Source organism: Octodon degus, unplaced genomic scaffold, assembly GCF_000260255.1.
Source record: "Octodon degus isolate 3935 unplaced genomic scaffold, OctDeg1.0 scaffold00027, whole genome shotgun sequence".
In the NCBI taxonomy this organism is placed as follows: Eukaryota; Metazoa; Chordata; class Mammalia; order Rodentia; family Octodontidae; genus Octodon; species Octodon degus.
Genome location: NW_004524603.1, coordinates 6,344,246 through 6,369,750, shown reverse-complemented (window position 1 = coordinate 6,369,750; position 25,505 = coordinate 6,344,246). Strand labels below are relative to the sequence as shown.

At 50.2% G+C, this 25,505-nt stretch overlaps 6 non-coding genes across 6 annotated transcripts; 1 reads left to right on the top strand and 5 right to left on the bottom strand.

The window, feature by feature from the left end:
- Positions 1–262: 262 nt before the first annotated feature.
- On the bottom strand, positions 263–334 carry Trnac-gca. The gene has a single exon. It is a non-coding gene; the product is annotated as a tRNA-Cys (tRNA).
- A 2,160-nt stretch (positions 335–2,494) lies between these two features.
- On the bottom strand, positions 2,495–2,566 carry Trnac-gca. Its single transcript has one exon. It is a non-coding gene; the product is annotated as a tRNA-Cys (tRNA).
- Positions 2,567–15,578: 13,012 nt separating this feature from the next.
- Trnac-gca lies at positions 15,579–15,650 on the bottom strand. The gene has a single exon. It is a non-coding gene; the product is annotated as a tRNA-Cys (tRNA).
- Positions 15,651–17,413: 1,763 nt separating this feature from the next.
- On the bottom strand, positions 17,414–17,485 carry Trnay-aua. Its single transcript has one exon. It is a non-coding gene; the product is annotated as a tRNA-Tyr (tRNA).
- A 3,008-nt stretch (positions 17,486–20,493) lies between these two features.
- Trnac-gca lies at positions 20,494–20,565 on the top strand. Its single transcript has one exon. It is a non-coding gene; the product is annotated as a tRNA-Cys (tRNA).
- An 808-nt stretch (positions 20,566–21,373) lies between these two features.
- Trnac-gca lies at positions 21,374–21,445 on the bottom strand. Its single transcript has one exon. It is a non-coding gene; the product is annotated as a tRNA-Cys (tRNA).
- Between the last annotated feature and the right edge of the window lie 4,060 nt (positions 21,446–25,505).

Below are 25,505 nucleotides of genomic sequence, written 5' to 3'. Positions count from 1 at the left end.
GTCTCACAGTTGGGGACAAAAGAAGAAAGGACAATGCACGTGAAATGGTGACACAAGCAACTGAGGAAGACTGATGCTGGACAGAAGGGCTGGTATTCACCTGAATGAGTGGGTGGTGGGACCGTGTAGGAGAGGGTGGGACTGAGTGACCTACTCATCCTCTTGAACGTTCCACAATGTTGGAAGAATCGTAGGCAGAGTGGAGGGCAGAGTGACAGGAGACAAGACCCTTGTAGGTTTGGCAATAAAGTTAGTCATCAGTAGGGGGCACCCGGATTTGAACCAGGGACCTCTTGATCTGCAGTCAAATGCTCTACCCCTGAGCTATGCCCCCAGATGACTGGCTAGGTGTGTGTAATAGGCACCATAAACCTGTGGACCACACCTGCTCTTGCCATCCTAGGGACTCCTGCTCTTCTAGAGTTCTGTCATCGTCATGTCCACCCTTCCTGCTACGCCAGTCTGACCGCCTCTGCACAGCTGATGGCTCCCTCCTCTGGTGACCAGGACCTCCCGGCTCCAGTCTCTGGTTCAGGCACTGGTACTACAACTTCGAGGCCTGCAGTGAGATAGCACTGCATATTCACCTTCCGGAACCTGCTGCACTCCAGGACGGAGCTGCTCAGCAGATTCTTTGGAGGACAGCAAGGGGGGTAGGCTGGGCTTGGGGTGGAGGTGGGGTGGGGTGAAGGTTGGGCCAAAGCAGAAGTTCTTAGTTTCCCTGAGAATTAAGTGAGAGCCTCTCTGAAGGTGACCCAGGGTGGCTGTGTGTCTCTAAGGGGATTCCTGAGCAGCTGTAGTCCACAAACATTTTGAAAGAATTTGATTTCATTGGAGACCTGGAAGGTCACAGGTCTGGAAATGAAGCCAGCCATTAAGAAGTCACAGAGATTCATGACCTCATGGTAGGCAGGGCTCATGCTGACGAGATGGGGCTTCTTTGCACACAGCACTCTGGGACAAAACTTAAGCAGACTGTTACCCCTCCTCCTCTTCACTCTTCTCAGGCTCCATGTGTACAAGGTCTCCCCATCAGAGACCAGAATAGACCTGGATGCAGGATTCTGTCCAAGGCCAGCTGGTGACATGGGAGGGGCTCAGATCTATGTCCTTGGAGCAGACCACAGCACACTGATTGCCACCTGTGGCCAGGAGGCCAGGAAGAGCCAGCCAGTGACAGCCTTGGCCCACACACTGCCTGCTGATGTGCAGCTCCATGCTCTGACCCACACGCACACCTTCCCGAATCCTTGGTCTTTGGTGGGAGCAGCTTTGGTTCTGTGGCATTCCCCCAGTACCGGGGATATTCTGTCTCCTCCTATCTCATGGTCTCAGGGAACTTGACTGGCCTCTCCACAGACCTCACCTGGCTGGGTCCTTTCCTTGCCCCTCCTCCACCAAAGTCCTTTCCCAGGAGGGGAGAAATCCTCACCCCACCCAGACCCTCCCCTTGGCCTCCTGCTCTGCCCCCTCATGCCATCAGAGAGGGAATTGCTGTGTAGAGCTGGACTCCCACTCTCCTCTCTGAGTGCAGGAGGCCTCGTCCTCCACACCCTTGCTGCTCTCTGCCGTCCCCTCAGCCCTGTGCACAGGGAGCTCTGGCCTTGGCCTGCATTCTTCATCTATACTGTTCTCCTTTCTTCCTCTCTACGTGGGCTTTGAGGGCGACACCTTCCTCGAGGGGTCACAGCCCAAGCATGCCCCAAACATAGCCACAAGAGTCCTGAGCTGTTTGCTCATCAGGGGCCCAAGACTCAGGATGCACGTGTCCATTAAGCAGCCTCTGCCCTGTGTCCTTGGTCTAGCAATACCAGCACTATGACACCAAAGGACCATGTAGACCTCAGGGCACATAGCAAGGACCATGAGGCACAGGGACATGAGGGGCCAAATGCTATGGAAAGAAGCTGAGGTGGTGATGCCCCAGACTCCCTGGGATTGGCAAAGGACGATCAGGGCACAGACTGTGTTGGCCTTGTCTGACAAGCTATGTCATCACCTATCTGTTAACTGAGAACTACACTTTCAGTGTCAGGAATCCCACAGCCTTCAGGGAGGGAGTGAGCTTGGTGTGGGCTCCCAAAGCTCCCAGCAATCGTTCCTCCACAAGCTCACATCATTGCTCAGAATGAGGGTGAAGGATTCAGGGGTTGGGGACAAAAGAAAAAAGGACAGTGACACAAGGGCAATGATCACACAAGAAAACCCAGGAGGTCTGAAGCTGCATGGAGGGGCCGGTGTTGGGAGGTCACATGGTTGGGTGGCAGGTCCATGTACTAGAGGCGGGACTAAGTGACCTACTCATCATGTTGTGCCTTCCTGCAGAAAGCTTCAGGCTAAGGAGACCTGAAAGGGAAGGACACTGTCCTCTCAAGGCATGACCCCAAATGATGCGTTGTGCCATGGATGTCACCAGAGAAAGGTAACACACAATATAGGCAGAGTGACTGGAGACAAGACCCTTGTAGGTTTGGCAATAAAGTGGGTCACCAGCAGGGGGCACCCGGATTTGAACCGGGGACCTCTTGATCTGCAGTCAAATGCTCTACCCCTGAGCTATGCCCCCAGCTGACTGACTAGGTGTGTGTAGTAGGCTCTGTAAGCCTGTGTGACCACACTGCCTCTGGCCATCCTGGGGACACCTGCGCTTTTAGAGATCTGCCATCATCATGTGTGCCCTTTCTCCTAGGCCATCATGACCACTGCCTCACCCGTTTGCCACCTCCTGTGGTGACCAGCCCCGCCTGGTCCCAGGCCCTGGCTCAGGCGCTGGCATCACAAGCCTGGAGGGCTGCAGCAAGGTCACACTGCATTCCCACCTCCCAGAACCTGCTGCTGTCCGGGACAGAGCTGCTGCCTCTTGGGAGGCCAGGAAGGGGGTAGGCTGGGCTTGGGTGGAGGCGCAGTGAAGGCTGGGCTTAGGCAGACGATCTGGGTTCCCCTGAGAACTAAGCTAGAGCCTCAGGGAAGGGGACCAGAGCTCTGTGTTTCTCTCATGCATTCCTGGGGACGCCAGTTCACAGGCACTTGGGAAGAGATAATTTTCTTTGGTCACTCGGAGAGTCATAGGTCAGAAAATGATGACAGGGGTGGAGAACACACCTGGGAGGCCTGACCCCATGATAAGCCGAGTTCGTGTCTTTGAGAAGGGTCTTCTTTCCACTCAGCACTCTGGGGCAAAAATGGATCTCGCTCCCTCACCCCTCGTCCATTCCTCACCCAGGCTCCATGTGCACAAGGTCTCCTGTGTCAGAGACAAGAAGGGACACGGATGGAGGGTCCACGGGCAGGAGCTCACATGGCAGGGATGGAGATCTGTGTCCCTGCAGCATGACATGGCACAGAGGTTGCATTTATCGCCAGTAGGAAAGGACGAGCCAGCCCGTGGCAGCCTGGCCCTCTCCCTGCCTGCCTGACGTGCAGGCCCATGCTCTGACCCACGCTCATGCCCTCCTACCACCTTAGACTTTGCGGAGAGCATATCTGGCTGTGTGGAGTCACCCAAGGACCAGGGTTACTTTCTGCCTCCTCCTCTCTGAGGTCCTAAGGGGCCCTGACTGAGCTCTACACAGACTCCACCTGGCTGGGACCCACAAGTACAAGTCACACTGGGCACAGGGAGTGAGGGAGCTTGCTACAGGCTTCTGAGGCTGCAGGCTGTCCTTTCTCTACAGCCTCACACCATTCTCAGAATGGGGATGAGGGATTCAGTGGTTGGGGACCAAGGAGAAATGGCCACACAAGAAAGCTGAGGGTGGCTGAACTTGCAAGGAAGGGCTGGCTCGGGTAGGTCACCTGGGAGGGGGTCCACGTGGGTGTGGGTGACCTGCTCATCCTCTTCGCTTCCTTGGAGAAAGTTCAGCCCTAGAGGACCTGGAAGGGGAAGGCGCCATTGTCTAAAGGCTTGCTCTCTGGTCCTTACAGAGGACCAACTAGGAACTGCTCTTGAAGTTGTCAAAAATGCAACTAGAGGAAAACAAAACGAAACAAAACAAATAAAGCAACATAACACAGACTACTGAACCCTCACGGAGTATTCAAAGGAAGTGCTTATCTGATCCTGCTGACAGGCATCTCTAATCTTAGCCCTTCCAGGAGACTGAGGCAGATGGATCGGAATTTGGTTTGCAGCTGGGCAACTTCAGGACTCCCTGAGACCTTGTCTCAAAACAAAAAAGAACGCTAGAGATGAAACTCAGCGGGAGAAGTTCAGCAAGAAGTTCTCAGCTCTGTATTTAATTACCTGTAGTGCAAGAAACAACTGAACGAACTCCATCCCCCAAAACCATGTCTCGTGCCCAATATACTTTATGTCAGCAGACAAATCTGACGTGCAAAGCAGGCAGAGTGGTAGTCTGATACCTCGAGAAAAGACTCTTCCGGGGTTGTCAATAAAGCAGATTGCACTTGGGCCCAGCTGGATTTGAACCACAGACCTCTTGATCCTCAGTCAAATCCTCCACTCGTGAGGGACGCCTCCCTAGTGAGGGTTACGGGGTAGCAGCACCCTTTATACAAATGCATGCTTTGCAGGCAAGTCCAGCCTGCTGGGCAGGACCTCTCAGCTCTCCCCGTCTTTCTAAACTCGCATTCCCTCCTCTCTTAGACCTGTCCTGTCTCCTCAGCACTCCCCAGGGACTCCGGCTGAGCAGAACTACTGGGTTTGTTGCCTCACTTAGCGGAGCAACCTTGCGAAATCATGCAGGTGACCCCCTACCACAAGAACAATTGCTCGGTAGCTATATTTTTTTCTCATGGACTGCACTGAGGACAGAGTGGAGTGTAGGTGACAGCCGCCTGAAGGTCAAAGCCACGGGTGAGCTGCTCTTTCACGGCAAATGAAAAGAGTAATTGTGATAATTTATCATTTAGAGGCAGATTGCAAATTGTTTCTGAGTGAGTCTCTGGGCGATTGCAGCCTTGTATCTGTTTTTATTTGTTTTGCATCTCTTCCACATCCAGCATATAGCTTTTGCACAAGAAAGTTTCTTTCTAAATGTTGTTCTCTCTAAAGGTCCCACTCCCAGGGCTCCGCCCCTCAGAAATAGTCCTAGCAGGATGAAAACTGTCCAAGCATTGCGCCGTCAGCACCAGTGCCAACGCAGAAGACGTTCAAATATTCACGGAGTGATGTTGGTTAAAGCCTCACGGGCGGAACACGAGGCCACAGCCAGGGATAAGAAGGTCCAACCCGCGAGCACGGAAGGACGCCAAGACGGGGCTGAAGTGGGGAAAGCAGCTCGCAGGCCACACGCGTGACGCGAGGCCCCTGGGACACTCGAAAACACGCGCAGACACCTCGTTATATCAGAAAAGATCACGAACACATTCGGATGTGTGTTCAAACGTGTGTGCGTCCAAGGGCATGATGACCTACAGCGCGAAGTGGATGACACGGCGAATTTGGGGAACGGTTAAAGGCTAGTCCAATAGTTAAGGGGCTACCCCTGAGGGAGACTGAAGAGATCAGGACGGGGTGGCGGCAGCTTTTCTTTTCTGACATGCCTGTGTGATAACTACTATGAGGGTCAGGATGCTCCCCACCTTCAAGGGACTGAGTCTTTGAGGTAACTGAAGAAACCCAAGAAGCCTGAGGGGATCAGCTGATCCTCCCACGGCCGCTTCCTCAGATCTAGGACAGCCCTGCAGCCCAAAGCCCTCCCTCCCTTGCCGTCATCCGCCTCCCTGCCATCTCTCTGCTGTCACTGTGGCTCCACACACCAGATGTCCTCCGCCCGCCCAGCTGGGCCGTCATGGTGGACTGGATGGCTCTGCGGAGTAAAGGTGCCCCTGTGGTGGCTCAGGGACACTCCTGTACCAGCGAGCCTGCTCAGCAGCACAGCCCTGTCTCACCCTGGTGCCAGCTCTCAACCCTGGCCTCTTCTGCTCCCTGACCTCTCAATTTCTTGGAGATTACGGATGTGAAGGGATTAAGGTCAGGGTGAGAATGCAGATGCCCAAGTACCCCCAAAGCCTGTGTCAAAGCTGGTGGTAAAAAGGAGATAAACTGGCCTCCTCACTCAGAGAAGCGCTCAGAAGTCAGTCGTGGGGACAGCGCCATAGGCAGAGAAAGGCTCTGTTGTTTCTCCCGGGAGAGTGCCTGCTCTGCTAGGAAGTCCTCCACGCAGCCAGGAAGGTGAGGAGCCTCTTCCCTGAGGAAGGGAGATGGTGGTGTAGGAGGGAGGTGGCAAGGGCGCCTCCTGAGGGACACAGAGAGAGGGGACTGCAGCTCTCGCTGATCCTGTAGATGCTGGTGGTCCCATGAGGCCCCATGTTCCTCTTGACCCCAACCTGCCAGCCTCCTTCTGTCCTTTGAAAAGCCTGTGACTGTGCAGGGAGAGGGCTTCTGTCACCCAGCCAGTCCTGGAGGTGGCCAGCAGGCCTGCAGCCTTGTAAGAGGCACTCAGGGCTCCTGGTGTGGAGCCCCCTCTCCCCTGTGTCACACTCCCTCCTGAAAGTGCCCTGATTGTCAAAGAAGAGAAACTGAAAAACTGGCTCAGGCTGCACTTCCAAAGGCAGAAGATGAAAAAGTGGAGGGAGCTGTGGCGGGGTCACGTGCAGCTCAGAGGGGCCCATGACAACCACGCAACCACACGATGCGGGCAGTGGTGTGAGGTGAAGCAAAGCTGTCTGCTGCCCGGGGTGGCTCTTCGCAGAACCCAAGATGGTGACAACGAGCAAGAGCCCAGAACCTGCCGGAAGTCCTGTGCACAGCTGGCTCTCAGCCTTTGCTGAGCCTAGAAGTCCCCAGAGCTGTAGCTGCGGCTCCGCCCTGCTCCCTTCTCATCTCAGGTTTAATAGGTCTGGGGCGGGGCCTGGGAAAGGCACTTTACAGACTCCTCCCGTATTCCATTTTAAACTAGGGGTTAAGAATCAACATAGGAAAGCCTCACCATCTGCTGGTTCAACAAAAAATAAAATGAAATGTTTACTCTGATGTTACTAAAGAGTTGAAATTCAGGCCTGTATCTAAAGTGTCAGAACTAGTGGTGAGTAGGGGGCCCCCAAATTTGCCCTGGGGACCTCTTGGTCTGCAGTCAAATGCTCTACCTCTGAGCAGAGCCCCCTCTGGCCAGTGTAAGGATTAATATCTTCATGTCTAAAGCCACACCCTGGCCACTGTAACTGGAGTGATCACTTCCAGGCGGGAGCGCTTCAGAGGTGCCGGGGCTGCAGTAGACAAAACTCACCCCCACCCCAGTGTTTTTTTGTTTTTTTGTTTTTTTTTTTTTGTGGAACTGGGGATTGAACTCAGGCCCTTGTGCTTGCCAGGGAAACGCTTATTCTACTGAGCCATCTCTCTGACCCCCACCCCGGGTATTAATAGGACACAGATGCCCTCCTGAGAACTTAGAGCCAGGGTCCTCCCAGCTTCAGTCCTGCTGCTAGCAGCAGCGTTGCCACTGGCTGCTAGAATGATCCTCAGAGTCATGGCGGTGACTTTCACAGCAGAGCCTATGAAGAAAGCCTCCAGCCATCTGAGGGGCCCTTCCTGACACAGGTCCTGACAGTCACTCTGACCCCGCTGGCCCAATTCTCAGTTTGGGGCACTTTCCACAAAATTACACTCTATGCTGAAGGATGTACCGTCCAACTCCCCGAGCTTAGTGAGGCAGATGGTGAACGATGGAGGACGAGCCCTCCGAAAGATAGAAGGTGATGTAAGGGCCCGGGAAGCATCAAGGCACCAAACTAAGATAACTGAAGGATCAGGAAGTGCCACCAGCTGAGGAGAAGCAGGGTCACGTGGCCGTCCACAGAATGGACTCAGCAGGCTGACAGCCTGAGTTCCCGCCCGGCTCCAGCTGACAGACTGCAGCAGGTCTGGCCCACCCTGTGCCCCAGCTGTAGGATGGGATTGTAACAGTAGAAACCTGAAGCGGTGCTTTGGACATTAAATGAGTCGATGCTGGGAAAATGCGTAAAACAGCACAGGTGCATAGTGGGCTCTGCACACTATTTGCTGAGCCAGTTAAAAGCTCACAAGGAAATCAGCTAGCACGCGTCACAGACAGAAAAACAGTAACACTGAAATCCAGCCTTCAAAGTCCCCATATGTGAAAGTACTGGAGTGAACCAGAGCATCTTCCATACAAGAGGGAAACACAGACTGAATTGAAGAGCAAAAAGATTGTCAAAAATGACCACAGGTTTAAAAAATGGCCACATATGGTGTGTACTTTTAAATGAATCAAATAAGAAACTCAGGAAATGTGGAATGTCCCTGATGGTTTCCTTTCTAGTTACTTTTCATTGAAACGTGGTTTACATGCAGAAAAGTGCATCGTCTTCACACACAGCTGGATGAAGTTGTGTGTGTGCGCGCACACACACACACACACACACACACATTCACCACAAGAACTAAATCATGGAAAACTCCTAGGGCCCCTCGGGGATCCTTGGACGGCCTTCCCATGACTCGCTCAGTCCCTAGGAAAAGGCTACTCTCCCCATGGGTTAGAGAGTAACCTGCTGCTGACCTTCACTTACATAAAATCAAAGAAGTTTTCCAGCGATGTTTGTTTTTTACTCATTTTTGTCTTAGGCTCGGCTGTGTGTTTACCAAAACTGTGGCTGAGACAAGTGATTGTGGAAAATCTTAGATATTTATAGAAAAGTGAAATAGTTGGAAACCTGGCAATGTGCAACCCGATTCTTAGCTCTATTTAGCACCGTCCGCGTAGGTCAGCCACCGACGCCCCTCACTATTTGAGACAATAAAATTCCCTCCGCCTGCTGCTTTCATTTTCCATGACAGATCTTAGGCTATGTGTTTTCATTGTCGTTCCGTTCAGTTTTCCTTATGATGTCATTGGTAGATATGAGTAATGTCACCTACCAAAATGAAAAGTTTCTAGATTCCCCCGCAGTGGTCCTAGGTCAGCGTCACAAGGGGTTATCCGTAAACTTACCAAGCTCAGCCAGTAATCCTGATGCAAGATCCGGCCGGGTAAACTCTGACCCAGCACCTCCCTTCATGCCATAAACTGAAAACATGAACGAATTGAAAACTTTTGAATTGTGCTTGAATCTTTAAAACCAGGTAACTGATGGCACAAAAGAAAACCGACACAGGACCGAGGAAGGGTTCTGACAGCAGTGCCTAGTCACCTGAACAACGCGTCAGGAAAGGACGCTTCTGGCGTGGCAAGTAAGTGCTAAGCAGGCCCCAGCTTTGCGCCTCTTGGCCTGCAGTCAGGTATCCAGCCTTCAGCACTAATCAGCGGGGATCCCACATCAGGGGAGCCTTGGGGCCTTGAGGGACTAGAGTGGGCTCAGGAGGGCAGCCTGGCACTAACAGGGACATCAGCGGTACCGTCATCCAGCTCTGGGATGTGGGATCTTTCTAGAATCCGTAAAGCATGCAGACCTCTTCCATTTCCTGAGGGTCAGCAGAAGATGGGTGTGGATCAGTTAGCTTTCAGAATTACATGTAAATAAGAAGATACCCGGATTTGAACCAAGGATCTCTTATTCTGCAAACAAATGCAGCCAAGTGATCCACACCTGAGCTGTATTCTCTGCGGTGCCAAGGTTTCCAAAGTAATGCCATCTGAGGGGTAACATGCAGCTTAGCAACATTAAGCTACAGCTCCCCGTCAGGACCAACTCTATAGAAAATGCCAGGCCTGCCCTCGGTGCCACAGCTTCCCAGGCCTGTCCTGGCATGCCATCATCAGCCCAGGTACGCAAAGGTGGCCAACCCTATTTCCTAGTGCCCTTGTGGTTGAACCACCACCTGGCCAACTGTATCCAAAGCCACCCACGCCATCCTGCCTGGGCTCCCAGCCCATGCTTTTCTTCCTTCAGTGAGGACAGAAGGGACCATAATTGAAACCGTGTCCCAGTGCTCAGCAGCAGGCATTTGTAGGACGGCACTGCAGAGCCTGGGTCTCCGTGTTACAGCCACCACTCCAGGCATGGGAGAGATAGTGGGTCAGAGCAGAGGGTCTGCCCTACACAAAGAACCTGATGTTGGGCTTAGGTAAGGCCATCTATCCCTGGGAAGTGCACTGCATCTGTCACTGTCTCTGCCCTGGAAAAGCCCCGAAGAATTCTGCATCACAGACCTTGCTTCTCTTTACAAATCCAGTAGGTGGGAGAATTTAGATGCAAGCATGAAGAAAGCAGCCACGTGCCAAGAATCCCAGAGACGCGGGGGTGCAGGAACAGATGGGGGGTTTTCCAACTACAAGTTGTCAGACGGTTAGCACGCAACTTCCAGCTCCTGGGAGAAGGATAGTTGGAATAAAGGAAAGCACAACAGATATGAATTAGCTTCTGTGAGCAAAAGAACACACAGCAGGGACTACCTGGGTTCCCTCCATGGGCCTCTTGGTCTGCACGCAGATGCTCTGTCCCTGAGCTATGCCCCCTGCCTGCGAGGGGTGTCTGATGAGTGCCTTGTACCCTCCTAGCCACACTCAGCATGCCTGCAACACAGTGTAAGTTTCTGCTTACTCCTAGACAGCTGATAACACCAGCAACTTATTTTTCAACTTATCCTAGACAGGTCCCTCCCACTCTCCAGGATCCCCACACCCACCCCCTGCTCACTCATCAAGGGGCTGCACTGGGAAGGCTGAAGAGTCTATACTGGGAGGTTGAAGGACTCAGTGAGGAAGCCAGAGAGTAAGCACCAGAGGCCAGGTGACGACGTCCGAGCTGAAGGCGAAGACTGGAGCTCTTCCGAAGGACTGACATCCATCGTCCTTTCTCATTTACCTTTTGTAGTCTCTACGGGACAAGCTGCCCCAGGGTGGGTCCTCTACACCCCAAGGAGTAGAAGTGTGAGCCCATTTAGTTCAGCTTCTAAAACTCTCAAGTTGACCCAGTCAATCAACCGTTACAACCTATTATTCTAATTCCTATTTCCGTATAGAAAGACTGAGGATCAGAGTTTAAGTAGCTCAAGGTGAGCACTAGGATCCACCTAACTGCCCTATGGGCTTACCAATGCTGTGCTCTTTCTGTCCTTTGGGGTATGAAGAAGACCTGCTATACTGTGGGGCGGGTCTGTTCCCACTTACGTTGAAGAATGGTCCACAGTGCAATGGCACTGGAAACTGGTAGGACCTTTGAGAGACGGCCCTTGGGATGGGTGACTTGTGAAGGGTTAATACTGCTGTCCGGGGTGGGTTAGGGCGATAAGACTGGGTTTTGGTCAAACAGCGAGGCTGGCCTCTGCTTAAGTCTCTTTAGTCTCTCACTTCCCTTACAATGCCAGCCGCCCTCCCCCTTCCCTCTTTCCTCCTCTTTCTCCTCCTCTTCCTTGTTCCTTCCCTTCCCTTTCTCCACCTCCAGCCCCACCTTGTGATTCCAGACCACACTTGAAAGGTAGCCTTCACCAGAAGCCAGTGCTATGCTATTTGGAGTTCTCAACCTCTACAACTGTGACCTAATAGGATTCTTTTCCTTATGGGTGACCTAGGATCAGATATTTTGCTATGGCAATTGCAAAGAGACTAAGACAAGCCCCTTTCTAGACTACCAACTACTAGGTCTTGAAGAGAAAGAAACAGAAGTAAGCAGGTGACAGAGAAGAAAGCCCCAGAGACAGGTGCTCCAGGATGAGGGGGTAGCTGGCAGTCATGGGGCTGTTAACTGCAGAGGAAGGTGTTCTTGTTCTCCAGAATACGGTGTAGGCAAGAGCTCTGCACGCACGCAGTGGGCTCTGGAGTCAGCCCTGCCGCTCAGGAGTACCCGGGCTTGGCTCAGCGGGTGCTAACAGGAGCCTCCGCCCCCACACCTCTGTCCAGCCAGCCCTGCTCTCTGTCTCCTCCAGCGGTGCCTCTCCTGGGAAGACGCACTTACCTGGACCCTCTGCCCTCAGTCCTACCCTCTGGGTCACTGGGGCCCTGGAGCTTCTGACCTGTTCCCAGGGCCTGTGTAGGTACCTTGGCCAGAACCTCACACCCAGAGTCGCTGGTGAGCACACTGTTAGGGCCACTAGGCGTCCTGGGCATGGCTACTGCTGGGGTGCAGCCTGGGCCAGGCTGTGTGGCATTGCACATCTGCCCAGAAGGCTCATGGAGAGTAGGGTGGAGCCAGGGAAGAACAGAGAAGGGGAGCACGCCAAGCTGGCTCATGCCGCTGCAAGCCCAAAACGCTCCAATATTCTAGCTGTATTTGTCCTTAAAAGGCAGGACTAGGGCCGGCCAAACAGCTCAGCGGATTAAAGCACTTGCAAGCAGGTGCAGGGGCTGGGGGTTCAGTCCCCAGGCCTGCCATCCCAGCCCCGCCTCCAGGGCATGCTGAGACAGCCACTGAGACTGGGCGTGGTGGCGCACGCCTGTAATCCCAGCTCTTGGGAGGCTGTAAACAGGCGGATCACTACGAGTCTGATCTAGTAGTGAGACCCTGAACACCCTGTAGACCCTTCCCTAAAATACAAAAATAAAAAATAGGTCTGTCAGGACAGGATGATGGAAAAGGTATGTTAATTTTATTGCCATATGATCTAGAGAGATGCAAGGATTTTACATGTGCTAGCTAATAAATTCTGAAAAAACATACGAAGTATAACCTACAGTCCAAAAATACACAACATTGCCATTCCCAGAAAATTTCCCAGTGCAGGTGAAATTCACCTCCGACCCCCACCACCACCCTAAGGAAGCAAGGGCTGTTCTGGTTTCTACCCGCATCGGCTGGTTCTGCCTGCTCCGTGATCACCAGTGTGCGCTCGGTCAAGAGCACTCCATCACGGTGCATGTTGGACTCCGTGGGAAATACCTTGGATAGAAAGACAAATTACAGTATACCTTGGAGGGTAGAAAAAGCTACCATACTGTATAAACAAGGTGTACTGTCCAAAATAAGACACATAATCTCTGTCAACAAGATGTAGAGAAATGTATAAAAAAAGTGGCTCATGAGACCAAGTGGCGGGGGCCAGGGAGATAGCCCAGTAGGATAAGCACCTGCAAGGCCCTGGCAAGCGCAAGGTCCTGAGTTCAATCTCTGGTTCTACAAGGAAAAAAAAAAAAAAAAAGACCAAGTGCTGGGTCACGAGCGCATCTGAACAGTGCATCTGCTAAATGACTGGAGAGTGGTTAGCCAGGTGAGCTGTCAAACAAGGAATATCTGTATTAGCCATCGTGTTCTCAAAAGAGTTCAATGAAAATGATCTGCTTTCCTTAAGAATACCTGCTCTCCAATAACTTTTAAAATAAAGTACAGCAGCACACACAACTCACCACATCCACTGGTTCTGCCAGTACTGATCCCGCATTTCTGACAAGGCAGGGGTGAAATTATTCAGAAAGTCCAAGCTATCTCACAGCGCAGAAATGAGGTAGAAAGCACTCATCAAAGGTCACAATTGCGAAGCAGATGCAATTCAGACATAACACAGAAACCCTGAGCAAGCATGTGCACTCACACGATAGGAGACATTTCTCCATATCAAAGGGCTTCGAAGGAAGCATCACTCCTGAAGAGTTTCTCTCTGAGAACGGATTTAATTCCAAAGAATCCATTTGATTATCGCCCGAGGAGCTGTTGGGAGCAAACAGTCCTTAGAAGTGAGCGCAACACGAAGAGCGCTCCGATGAGTCTTTCTGGCGCTAAGGCACAGCTGTGCACCTGGGTCCTCTGTGGCCACCAGGAGCCTAACACTGTGCCCTAAATCAGCCCTGTCTGCATCAGGACAGGCAACCCATCCATTTTTGGTGACTGTATGGTACTCCTTATGTAGGAGGAGTCTTATGTTGTCCCAGCATCCAGAAAATGTCATGTCGCTCACCTCTCCCCAGTATCAGGCACTATAGGAATAAAACCAACTTTGAAGACATTTTCTTTTCACGAACGCTGTCTGTGTGCACAACATGCTTAGCAAATGCGCCTAAAATATCACTAGGATTATCCCCCGCCAAACAACCCAGTCCCACTCCTGTCACCAGGTCATTAAATGAATTCAGTCACTAAATGGGAACTAGTATACAGGACGGCCAATGACGACATTCAGAACACTGAAATGGTCAAAAGAGGGCCAGCCAGATAGCTCAGCTGACTAAAGTGCCTGCTTAGGCAGAGTGCAGCAACCAGGGTTCAATTCCCGGGGCATGCCATGCTGAGATGGAGATTGAGACTGGGCATGGTGGTGTGCGCCTGTAATCCCAGCTCTTGGGAGGCTGAAAACAGGAGGATCAATACCAATCTGATCTACGTAGTGAGACCCTGTACACCTTGTAGACCCTGCCCTAATTCATAAAAAAAGAAAGAAAGAAAGAAAGAAAGAAGGAAGGAAGGAAAGAAAAAAAGAAAGAAAAAAAGAAAGAAAGAAAGAAAGAAAGAAAGAAAGAAAGAAAGGAGAAGGAAGGAAGAAAGAGTAACCGGGGAAGATAGCTCCTCAGTAGAATAAGTGCTTGCCTGGCAAGTGCAGGGTCCTGAGTTCAATCCCCAGTACAGCAAAAAAAAAAAAAAAAAAAAAAAAAAAAAAAAAAAAAAGCACACTGAAAGAAATGGTCAAAAGAAACTAAACTAACTTGACCACTTTGCTTTCATCTTCATAACTCTTATCTACAGTGCTGTAAAGTAAAGGACAATCAGCAAAATTACAGTGCTGAGTTTGATTCCCAGTAACCCCCCCCCAAAAAAAATCACAGTACTGTCTAAACAAAGTGTATGAAATAAAAGACACTGAGGATCTATCAACAAGATTTACCAAACTATGAAGAAAAAAACACCAACACGATGGGCCACAAGGCCTAGCAGCAGGGTTGTAAGACCCCACTGTCGTTAGATAGGTAAGTCAGTACACGAGGAGTATCTGTACTCGTAGTCCGCTGAATCCACTGCCTGCTCCAGGAACCGCTCGATGAGGTCTGCCCTCCCCTCTCTCCTCTCCACCCTTAGGTAGCGCCCCTAGCCCCTGTCTCCTGGACTGCGCTGACGCTACCCACCTCTTTATGCCTAGAAAGGCACCAGACTCTGGTCCTTCCCCTAAATCCACGCGCAGTGCATGGACAAGAGGGGCCCACCCTGGCGTGGGAACCTACGCGTGGCCCAGGAGAGCCCCTCCGTACTCCACAATCTCAGACAGACGCTCGTTATTTTACTCCATCAGCCACCCACTCAACAAACACGGAGCTTCTTGGCTGTGCGTCCTGTCACGCACGTTGAGGTCATAGACGGGTAAGACATTGTCCTCAATCCTCAGAGTATGAATCCTCCTAGCACACAAAGCCGGGAACCACCGCAGCTCCTTAGGGGACGCCTGCTGAGCAGGAGGAAGGAACTGGGGGTAAGGGAGTGCTTCCTGCAGAGACGGAGCATTTGCCAGGGAAGAAAGCTGGGCTCCTCAGCCTCGCTCATCTCCTGCAAGGGCTGGGTTTCCCTGCCGGGAGCCTCAGGGTGGTGGTCTTGAAGACCCCATGTGTGTCACCACGTGAGCAGCCAGGCACCACCCCATGGACCACACAGCGCCCTCTACTGGCTGTTTCTGGAAGCTAGCGCACAGTGGAACAAACACTGCACGGCTCATAAGGGGCCAATATGGGTGACAACCATCTTGTACTTTATTAGTGGCTTCAAGGAGTTTTACTCTGTGATATCTAAAAATGAGCCTAGCGAGGGGGCACCCGGATTTGAACCGGGGACCTCTTGATCTGCAGTCAAATGCTCTACCCCTGAGCTATGCCCCCACCTGGCTAACTAGGTGTGTGTAGTAGGCTCTGTAAACCTGTGTCACTACACGTGGCTCTGGCCATCCTGGGGACACCTCTGCTTCTAGAGCTTTGGTACTGCACCCTCCCTTTTTACTAGACCAATCTGACCGCCTTCACTCAGCTGACTGCCACCTTCTATGGTGACCAGCACTTCCTGGCCACGTCCCTGGCCCAGGTACTGACACTACACACCTGGGGGTCTGCACCGAGATCGCTCTGCGCACTTACCTCCCAGAACCTGCTGCGCTCCAGGAGAGAGCTGCTCAACAGACTCTTGGGAGGACAGGAAAGGGGTAGACTGGGCTTGGGGCGGGGGTGGGGTGAAGGTTGGGCCAAAGCAAAAGTTCTTGGTTTCCCTGAGAACTAGATCAGAGCCTCTGAAGGGGACCCTGAGGTGCTGTGTGGGTCTAATGAATTTCCTGGATGACTCAAACAGATTGGAAGTTTTTTGTTGTTTTTTTTAGTCTGTGCCCGTCCATGGTATTGGTGTGAAAATTTACAGTGGTTAAAATGATAGGGCCAGCCAAATAGCTCAGCGGATTAAAGCACCTGCAAGCAGGGGCAGGGGCCTGGAGTTCAATCCCTGGGCCTGCCATGCCAGCCCCGCCCCTGGGCGTGCTGAGACAGCAATTGAGACTGGGCGTGGTGGCGCACACCTGTAATCCCAGCTCTTGGGAGGCTGTAAACAGGAGAATCACTCCAAGTCCAATCTAGTAGTGAGACCCTGAACACCCTGTAGACCCGTCCCTAAAATACAGGAAAAAAAGATATGAAATACACAAAGATCACTAAAAAGAGGACTCTGGCTTCTGCCAGGTATCTGATGTCACCTGAAAAAATGACCACAATAAAGCAAGTCAGCAGTAGGGGCACCTGAATTTGAACCAAGAAACCCTTGGCCCACAGTCAAATGTTCTACCCCTGAGCCATTTTCCCCTGCCTAGCTTTGTCTTCTTCTTGGCCTATGTCACTTGTGTTGGGACAGCCACAGTGTGCTGTAGACCCACCACCAACCGACCAGAGGCCACTCTCCAGCTGAGTCACCGCTCTGCGACCCAGAGGACGCTGCCAGCTCTGATGGGCTGTTTTCTACCCAGCCTGCTTATAGCTCAGTCTGAGTTCCTTCAATAAATGAGATGTAGACGCCAGGATAACAAAGCTATTTTTCATTGTGGAATGCAGGACAATGAGAGCATTTCTCGTACTTTGGGCCCCAGGTGTATGATGACATTTCAAGATGTCAGAACAGCCCTGTCCCTTGCACAAAGGGCACCCTAGTTTTAATTGCCCTTCATAACCCACAGTGGCTGCCAAGGTGAGGAGTAGACCGCTGCCTTCCACTAGGGGAGGCTCGTGTTGATCCAGAGAACTCTAAACATTAAGACTTTTCTGTCTGTGGCCCAGACCTAATCCAGGTGAAGTACTGTACAGGAGCAGATATGTTACAGGAATCACATGCTTAAGGATTGGACAACAGGGAAACACATTATTAGCTGATTTTTTGTTTTGCTTTGGTATCAGAAATCGAACTCAGGACTCTGTACTTGCCAGGAAGGCACTGATGCCACTGTGCTATCTCCTTGGCCCAGAAACACGTTATGGAAACTAGTTCAGGACCATTCCAATGGTAGGCAAAAACCACTCATGTCTTTCTGTGTTTGGACACAGCACATCATCCTATAGCTCAGTGAGGTACAAGAAGCACCCAAGTTTACAGCTCAGTAAACTAAAGTATCAACAGAGAGCACCCAGATTTGAACCAGGGACCTCTTAATCTATAGTCAAATGCTCTACCCCTGAGCTACACCCCCTCCTGGTAAGCTGGGGCTTCCCGGCGCCTTTCACCTGTGCTGCCACACTCAGAGCTGTGGTTTGTGAGCCCTATTCACCCCTGGTTAGCCTGTAGATGTTCACAGCCGGACCCTGGTCCACAAGCTACAAATCGACCAGAGGCTCCTCCACTCCTGTGCACCCCTCCTCCCCCGGGGCTGAGCCTCCTGCTTCTCGGATGGACTTGTGCGCGCCGCAGCCGCAAGCCCACCAGTACCGGCACAGGGAGACCCAGCTTGGGAATAAAGTCTGTGGCAGGACATCCTCACAGGTCGGTGCCACCCAGTTGGATTCCTGACTGCTAGACTTGCCTGAGCCGCACTGTTGCCCACAGTTTGTGAATCCTGCCCTGCTCTATGCTGTCTCCACATTAATTACTTCGCAAATTTGTCCATGCTCCTTAAATTCTGGCCCCGTACTGTGTCACTTGTGCTCCTAAAATGAAGACTTGTGGTAGGAACACGGTCAGATTCCCGCCACAGAGCTGACGTGTGATGTGTGTCTCTTGTCAAAGCACACCCTGACCCTGGAGCCTGAGGCTAGGCCACCCCCCAGGCTCTGAATCTCAGCTCAGAATGCCTCCTGCCTTGTTTTTCAAGCCTGAGTAAAATTTCTTGGCAAGCCTGTACTTTCTCTTACCTAGTCACCTGTTGGACGCTTGGGCTGCTTCTGCACTTCAGCTATTGTGAAGAAGGCAGCTGTGAACACAGGTGCAGCAGTATCGCTTTAAGACCCCACTTTCAACTTGGGGATATATATATCCAAAGAACAATGGCTGAATTCTGCAGTTATTCTATTTGTATTTATTTATTTACTTATTTTTTTATTTAGGACAGGGTCTACAGGGTCTACAGGGTCTCACTGTGTAGATCAGACTCGTAGTGATCCTCCTGTTTACAGCCTCCCAAGTGCTGGGATTACAGGCCTGCACCACCACGCCCAGTCTCGATCGCTGTCTCAGCGTGCCCCGGAGGTGGGGCTGGCACGGCAGGCCTAGGGATCAAACTCTTGGCCCCTGCGTCTGCCTAAGCAGGTGCTTTAATCCGCTGAGCTATTTGGCTGGCCCTGTATTTTTAACTTTTTAAAGAATGGCCAAGTTGTTTTCCACTGTGGCCTCACAATTTTTCATAACAACTGTGGTATACAAGGATTCCGATTTGTCCACCCTCATTAACACTTTCTGCTTTTGTAGTAGTGGCCATCTGTCACAGTCTGTGTCTAGATGTCCCTTCCAAGCCTCAGGCAGCCATTCTTGGGCTTTTCTGAAGCAGCTGAATCTAGAGCCCATGATTAATTCCCAGTGCAATGCTGGAATTAAGGGTGCTGGGACTGAGGGTGCTTGATGGCCGGATCGCCCACTGACTGGACTGGCGTCGCCCTAATCCCAGCAGTCTGGACAGAGCCATCTCCCTGGCTAGATACAAAACAAGGGAGGGAAGGAGGCTGGCTCCTCTTCCTTTTGCTCTTGCTGCTTCTGCTGTCTTCCGCAGCCATGTACTGCTGCTCCTGTGCCACGTGCCACCCTGCCTTGGAGCCAGTGGACTACGGACTGAAACCTCCACAAACTATGAGCTAAGTAAACCTTTTCTTGCTTCATTGTGGGTGTCAGGTATTTTGTCTCAGTAACAAGAGAAAAGTAACCAAGACACTACCCTACTGTGTACAAGGTTCCTTGTAGTCTTGACTTGCATTCCCTTAGTGATTTTGAATGTTGATCATTTTTTCACATGACTGTGACTATTTGCATATCTTCTTTGGGTAAATGACCACTCAAGGCTGAAGCCTGTTTTTTGGTTGGGTTGTTATGCTGTTGAGTTTTAGGAATTACTGTATATTCCAGGTCCCAATTCCTTATAAGATACGTGATTCACAAGTATTGTCACTCTTTCTGTGGGTTGATCTTTTTACCCTGTTGACAGTGTCTTTTCTTGTTTTGTATTTTAGGGAAGTGTCTACAGGGTGTTCAGGGTCTCACTACTAGGTAGGACTCGTAGTGATCCGCCTGTTTCCAGCCCCCCAAGAGCTGGGTGACAGTGTCTTTTGCTGCACAAATATGTGCATGCACTCCACATACCTGTTTCTCACTGTCCTCTGGAACGCTCCCCTCTCCCACCGGATCTGCTTCCTGAGCCTCAGCTGCGCATTAAAACTAGGAACCATTGGTCTAGAGTGGAGCTCAGAGGGCCAGTGACCACGTGCAGGGTTTAACGCGCTGCCCCAGCCTGCTCTGGCTGACCCTGGCTGGCTCCACCGGTCCAAACCAGGCCCTCCCGGCGTGTTGCAGTACCCATGTCCTCCTGCGGGGGCGCAAAGGAGGCAGAGCTAGAGACACCCCCCACCCGCTTCCAAAGGAGCTTGTTTCTAATCTCAGCCAGCACCTGCATGTTTACCAAACTTCCAAAAGATCTCCGAGGATTTAGCGTCCCAGCACTGGCCCCGGGGAGCACACCACGCGCCATTTCAAATCCTGCAGATCCCATCAGCTTTGCCCGAGGTCTCCGAAGAGCACGTTTCTGCTCTTCTAAATCTACATTCTAGTCCCCTGGACGGCCTGGAGGGCACATTAATCTATCATGCGGCTCTACATATGAAATTGTGCATTTGTCAAACTGATTTAAAAAGGAACAGGGACAGGAGGAAAATTGGAGAATTATTGGTTCAGTAACAGAGTCCTGAACCCAAGGTGAGGAGCAGCAGGTTCAGGCCCCAAAACTATGTGCTTGGAGCGAATGCGGATCTTGATTTTCTTGTCAGATACTCGCCCTGAGGGGCCCGGGCTACCTACCAACAATAAAGGGTGTCTCGGCTGTAAGTGGCAACCCCATCCCACAAAGGGCAGGGAGCTGCTCCAGAGAGGGGAACTTGCTGCTTGTTTTGCAGGGAAATAAAATTGTAGCGAGGCAGGCGGGAGGTCCAGCAGCAACATTATATAGGACTGTTGGGCACAGCTGAGCTCATGACGGGTATTGCTCACAGCTCTCTTAGCACAGGGGGCACAGCTCAGGGGTAGAGCATTTGACTGCAGATCAAGAGGTCCCCGGTTCAAATCTGGGTGCCCCCTGCTATGTTGTATTCTTCTTGCTGTGGCTATGAAAATGTCAGTGCTAACTTGTCTCAACACACCCAGGCTGAACTCATCTAGGATAGGTGTTTGCCGTATTTTATCTTGCATTCCTGAGAGCTTTGAGTCAGGACTGTTAGACCATCACTAGCATATTGCTAGTAACAAAGGTTTCCAATGGCTTCCCTTTGTTTGTTCAGCCATCCTTGTCACTGCTTGATCTTTTCGTTACTGGGCTGTTTGGCTTCGCATAGACCCTTCTTGTCCAGCTTTGTCTTTCTTGCGTCTGGGATCCACCAGGACTCAAACGTGAGCGTGACTGCTCGGGTGGTAGGAAGCGCCAATCGCAGAGCAGGGCTGAAGAGCCCCTGCTTCCACAAGGACGCTGGCCGGGAACAGTGGCGTCCCTGTGCCAGCTGGCAGCACAAATCAGACCTTCCAAGTCCATGTTCAGTGATGTCATATTTGTATCTTGAAATTGGCTGTGGTGGGATGACTTATACCACGAAACTGGAACTCGCTACATATCAAATGCCCACGGAGAGCCGGCTAAACATTCACTGCACCAGGACCACTGTCTGGAGGTCACGAAAACATGCCGAAAGAAATGAAACTACAGCAGGTTACACCGAACAAAATCCTTTAGATATGAAACAAAAATTTAGAATTAGAGGAATTTTTCATCTGGAGTCTCTGGGTCTATATTACTTTTGAATTTTTCCAGATTTGGAGAGGTTCAAGGTCTTAAATTTAGGTACCAGAGTTGAATCTTCAACACAAACCCCAGTGAGAAAAGTTATAGGGTAGCAGGGGGCACCCGGATTTGAACCGGGGACCTCTTGATCTGCAGTCAAATGCTCTACCCCTGAGCTATGCCCCCTGTTGCTAATGTGGCTGTGAGTGATTCCTCTTATGAGCTCAGCTATGCCCAACAGTCCTATACAATGTTCTTGCTGGTGTTGTTCAGGCTAGGCCTCCTGGAGCCTGCCTCACTACAATTTTATTTCCCTGCAAAACAAGCAACAGTTTCCTCTCTCTGGAGCAGCTCCCTGCCCTTTCTGGAAGGGGGTTGCCTCTTATGGCCCAGACATCCTTCAACCTCGGTAGGTGGCCCACACCCTTCAGGGAGAGTATCTGACAAGAAGATCAAGATCCACATTCTCTCCAAGCACACAGTCTTGGGGCCTGAGTCTGCTCTTCCTCGTCCTGGGTTCACAACTCTTATTAAACCAATAACTCTTGCTGGGATATAGCTCTGGAACACACACCAAAGATCCTGCCCAGCACACCTAAGATCCTGAGTTCAATTCCTGGTTTTATTTTTCTTTTTTTTTTTTTTTTTCAATTCCTGGTTTAAAAAAAAAAAATTCTAATCTTCCTCCTGTCCTTTTTTTTTTTTTTAATGACTTCAATGAATGCACAATTTCATACCTGGAGCCACAAAATAGATTAAGGCACCCTCCAAGTCACCCAGGGGATTATAATGCAGATTAGGAAGAGCAGGAATGATCTCTTCCGAGACCTGGGACAAAGCTGATGGTATCTGCAGGATTTGAAATGGTGCGTGCGTGATCTGCACACTGGGGCCAGGCTGGGATCCCACATCCTTAGATCATTAGGGAGGCTTGATAAACAGGTGGATGCACGCTGAGGTTGGAAACAAGCTTCTGGCAGTCAGGGACGGTGGGCAGGTCCAGCTCCGCCTCCTCTGCGCCCCTGCAGGAAGACGCGGGTACTGCAACACGCAAGGAGGCCCCCCTCCTCGCATCTAAAGTCAGGCCCTTAGCGGGTGAGGTGCAGGGGCGCAGCGCGAGGAGACAGGTCTTCTTCTTCCTGGGACGAAGGGCATTCCCCTGGGACTTACCATGACAGAACTGCTTTCACACATAGTAGGCCTGCTCCGGCAACAGTGACTCTAGTGGAACACATAGAAGAGGCGAGAAGGCGGGGGAGACAGCTCAGCGACATAAGCGCCTGCTGGGCAAGTGCAAAGTCCCAAGTTCGATCCCAGGTACAACAAAAAAGAAAAAATATATATCTTAGAATTGCAAACACAGAGTAAATGGCTTCCCCTCTGCCAGGCCACACGGGATACCCACTGATCCAACCCAACTGCAACAGGCTCCCAGTTCAAAATACAGTTGGTCCTATCCGTCACAATCTGTGGATTGAACAATTCATAAATTTAAAATATTGTCTGCACTAAGCATGTTTCTGTCCTAAGCACGTGCAGACTTTTATCTTGTGGTTATTCCTTAAATAATTTGGTATAAAGATGATTTGCATGGCATTTATACTGTATTAGGTATTACAGGCAATCTAAAGATGATTTAAAGTACACAGGAGAATTGCATAAATTCTATTAAAATACTGTGCTACTTTATGGAAGGGACTTGATCATCCTTGGGTTTTTCATATCCTCAGACACTGCCTGGAACCAATCCTCTGTGGATGCTGAGGGATGGCTATAATAAAATAAACAAGAACCAATCAACTATTAGTGGAAACCATCCAGAAAAACACTCTCAGGAAAAATTATCAGATGGCTAAAGTAAGGATGGTTAAAACTATTTAAAATAAGGATCTAAGAATGTGTAGTTTTTTTAAAAAAGGATATTTATCTAAAATGAAAAATATAGTCACTAACATCAATCCTTTAATTAATAGATTAAACACAAATTCGACAAGGCCAAAGAAAGTTTTAGTAATGATGAGAAATATAAATCTTTAAAAAATGATGAAGAATGAAGAAGTAAGGCGGCAACCTGGCGCGGCAGTCTCGGCGCTGGGCTGTGGAGTGTGAGGTCACCGGTTCGTGCCCCCATCCCGACTCTTTCTCTGGGGCTGGTGAGATGGCTCAATGGTCTAAAGCACCTACTTAGAACAAGCTTAGCAAAGCACAGGGACTGCGGTTCAATCCCCCAGCACCACATGCCAGCCAGCCCCCGCCCCCTGGTGGGCTGAGCTGGACACACAAAATAAATAAATAAATACATACATACATACATACATACATACATAAAATGAAGGAGTAGCTAGGAAAGGTGGGGAAAATAGAGGCCCAACATACATCAAAACAAATTCCTCTAAGAGGAAGTATAGTAGGAAGGAGAGGCTATTAGAAGATAAAGAGCTGCAGATAGAAAGGACAGATCATATGCAAAGACAGACATTTCAACAGCAAAAATGAAAATCAGAAGACAATGGAATAAAATATTAAAAGTAGAAAAGAAAATGCAACCTAGAATGTTCCACTTAGCTAAACAATCATTCACAGAAGACACTTGCATATAGTGCATATAAGCATTTATTTCTAACATACCCTTGTTTTTTAAAAAAACTTTCAAAAATTATACTTTAGCAAGTAGAACACCAAACTCATGAAGGAGAAAAAGGAAAAGAAAGAAAGAAAGAAAAAAGAAAGAAAGAACTAAAAAGGAATAAAGCTACTGAAGATCACACTGACAAATCTAAACATCATATAAGGCCAGGGAGATAGCTCAGTAGAATAAGCACTTGCCTGGCAAGCACAAGGTCCTGAGTTCAACTCCTGGTGTAAAAAAAAAAAATTTTTTTTTAAATCATAGATTATATACAACAAAAGCAATAACTTTAAGCAGGAGAGGGTCTCAAAATAGGATGTAATGAACGAGGGCAACCATTATATGCAAGACAAGCCAGGGGTGGTGGCATAAGTGACATTTGACAGGTTGAGAGTTATATTTCTCCTCTATCATTTGGTGGTCCCACTGAGATAATTAGAAAGAGGTAAGAGTTTGCTTTTTTTTTTTTTTTTGCATTGGAACTTCAACTCACGATCTTTCCCTTGCCAGACAGGTACTTATGCCACTGAGCCACATCCCTGGCAAGAGTGTTTTCTCCTATTTTAGTGCATCCCTAAATATTGTGAATTGATTCTGGATTGTGACTCATCTAGGCAAGCAAAAATTATCTTTTTTTGGTACTGGGAATCGAACTCAGGGCCTTGTGCTTGCCAGGCCGGCACTGTGCTACTGAGTTATATCCCCAGTGTTTGCTTTTGTTTGTCATTTGCTTATTCCTTGTGATGGCAGATTTAAGTTGAGAGGATGGGAAAATTATGATGTTTCTTTAATGGGACATTTTATATTTGCAGGCAGGGCCTTGTATTCCTGTTTTATATATGTTGCACAGAGACTTACTAGTTGGTGAATTTGCTTGTATTCCTTGCTGGACTTGCTTGACTTGTTTGGTGAATATTGTTTGTTGCCTTACTTTAGACAGTGGTGCTGGGTTAACACTGAAGCCCCCACTAGCAGACTTTGAAACATTAACCAAAATGTGAATTTGGAAAATCTTGTGAAATGGATTTTGGATGCAATCTAGTCTCTATAGGAAATAAAATGGCCTCCTAAGAGTATGGGACCCCCTCAGCCAAATAAACAACCAGTGTGGCTGCTGCTGGGTCAAGAGAGACATGCTCCCCGCCCTGAGGACGTGCTAGAGCAGAAAACCTCCTGTGCCCTGACTCACAGCACAGATGTCCCTGTGAAGATAACTGGCTCTCAAGCAGACATCCTGGCTGGACTGCGAACACCCTCCCCACAAAGCTCCTTAAAAGCCCCGCGTTTTGCTTTGTTCGGGGCTGTCTGGGTCCACTGGACAGCCTGGTGCATCGCCGCCCAATGAAGCTTCTTCTCGTGTCAGTGTCTGGCATGGAGCAGCTGCGTGGGTCTAGGCCCTGATAGCAGCCATCCTTAAATCTGGGAGTCAGGATTCACTGGGACAGATATCCCCTCATGGATGGGACTGTCAAGCCTGTTCTGCCTCAGTTTCTTTCTGGTCTGATCCTCTATTGGGAAGGAAGCGATCTTAGTTTTTATTCCCTGCTCTCACTTTCGCAGACTTAGGGTGTGTGCAAACTGTCTCATTAACTGACCCTGAACAGGAGAGAAGACCTT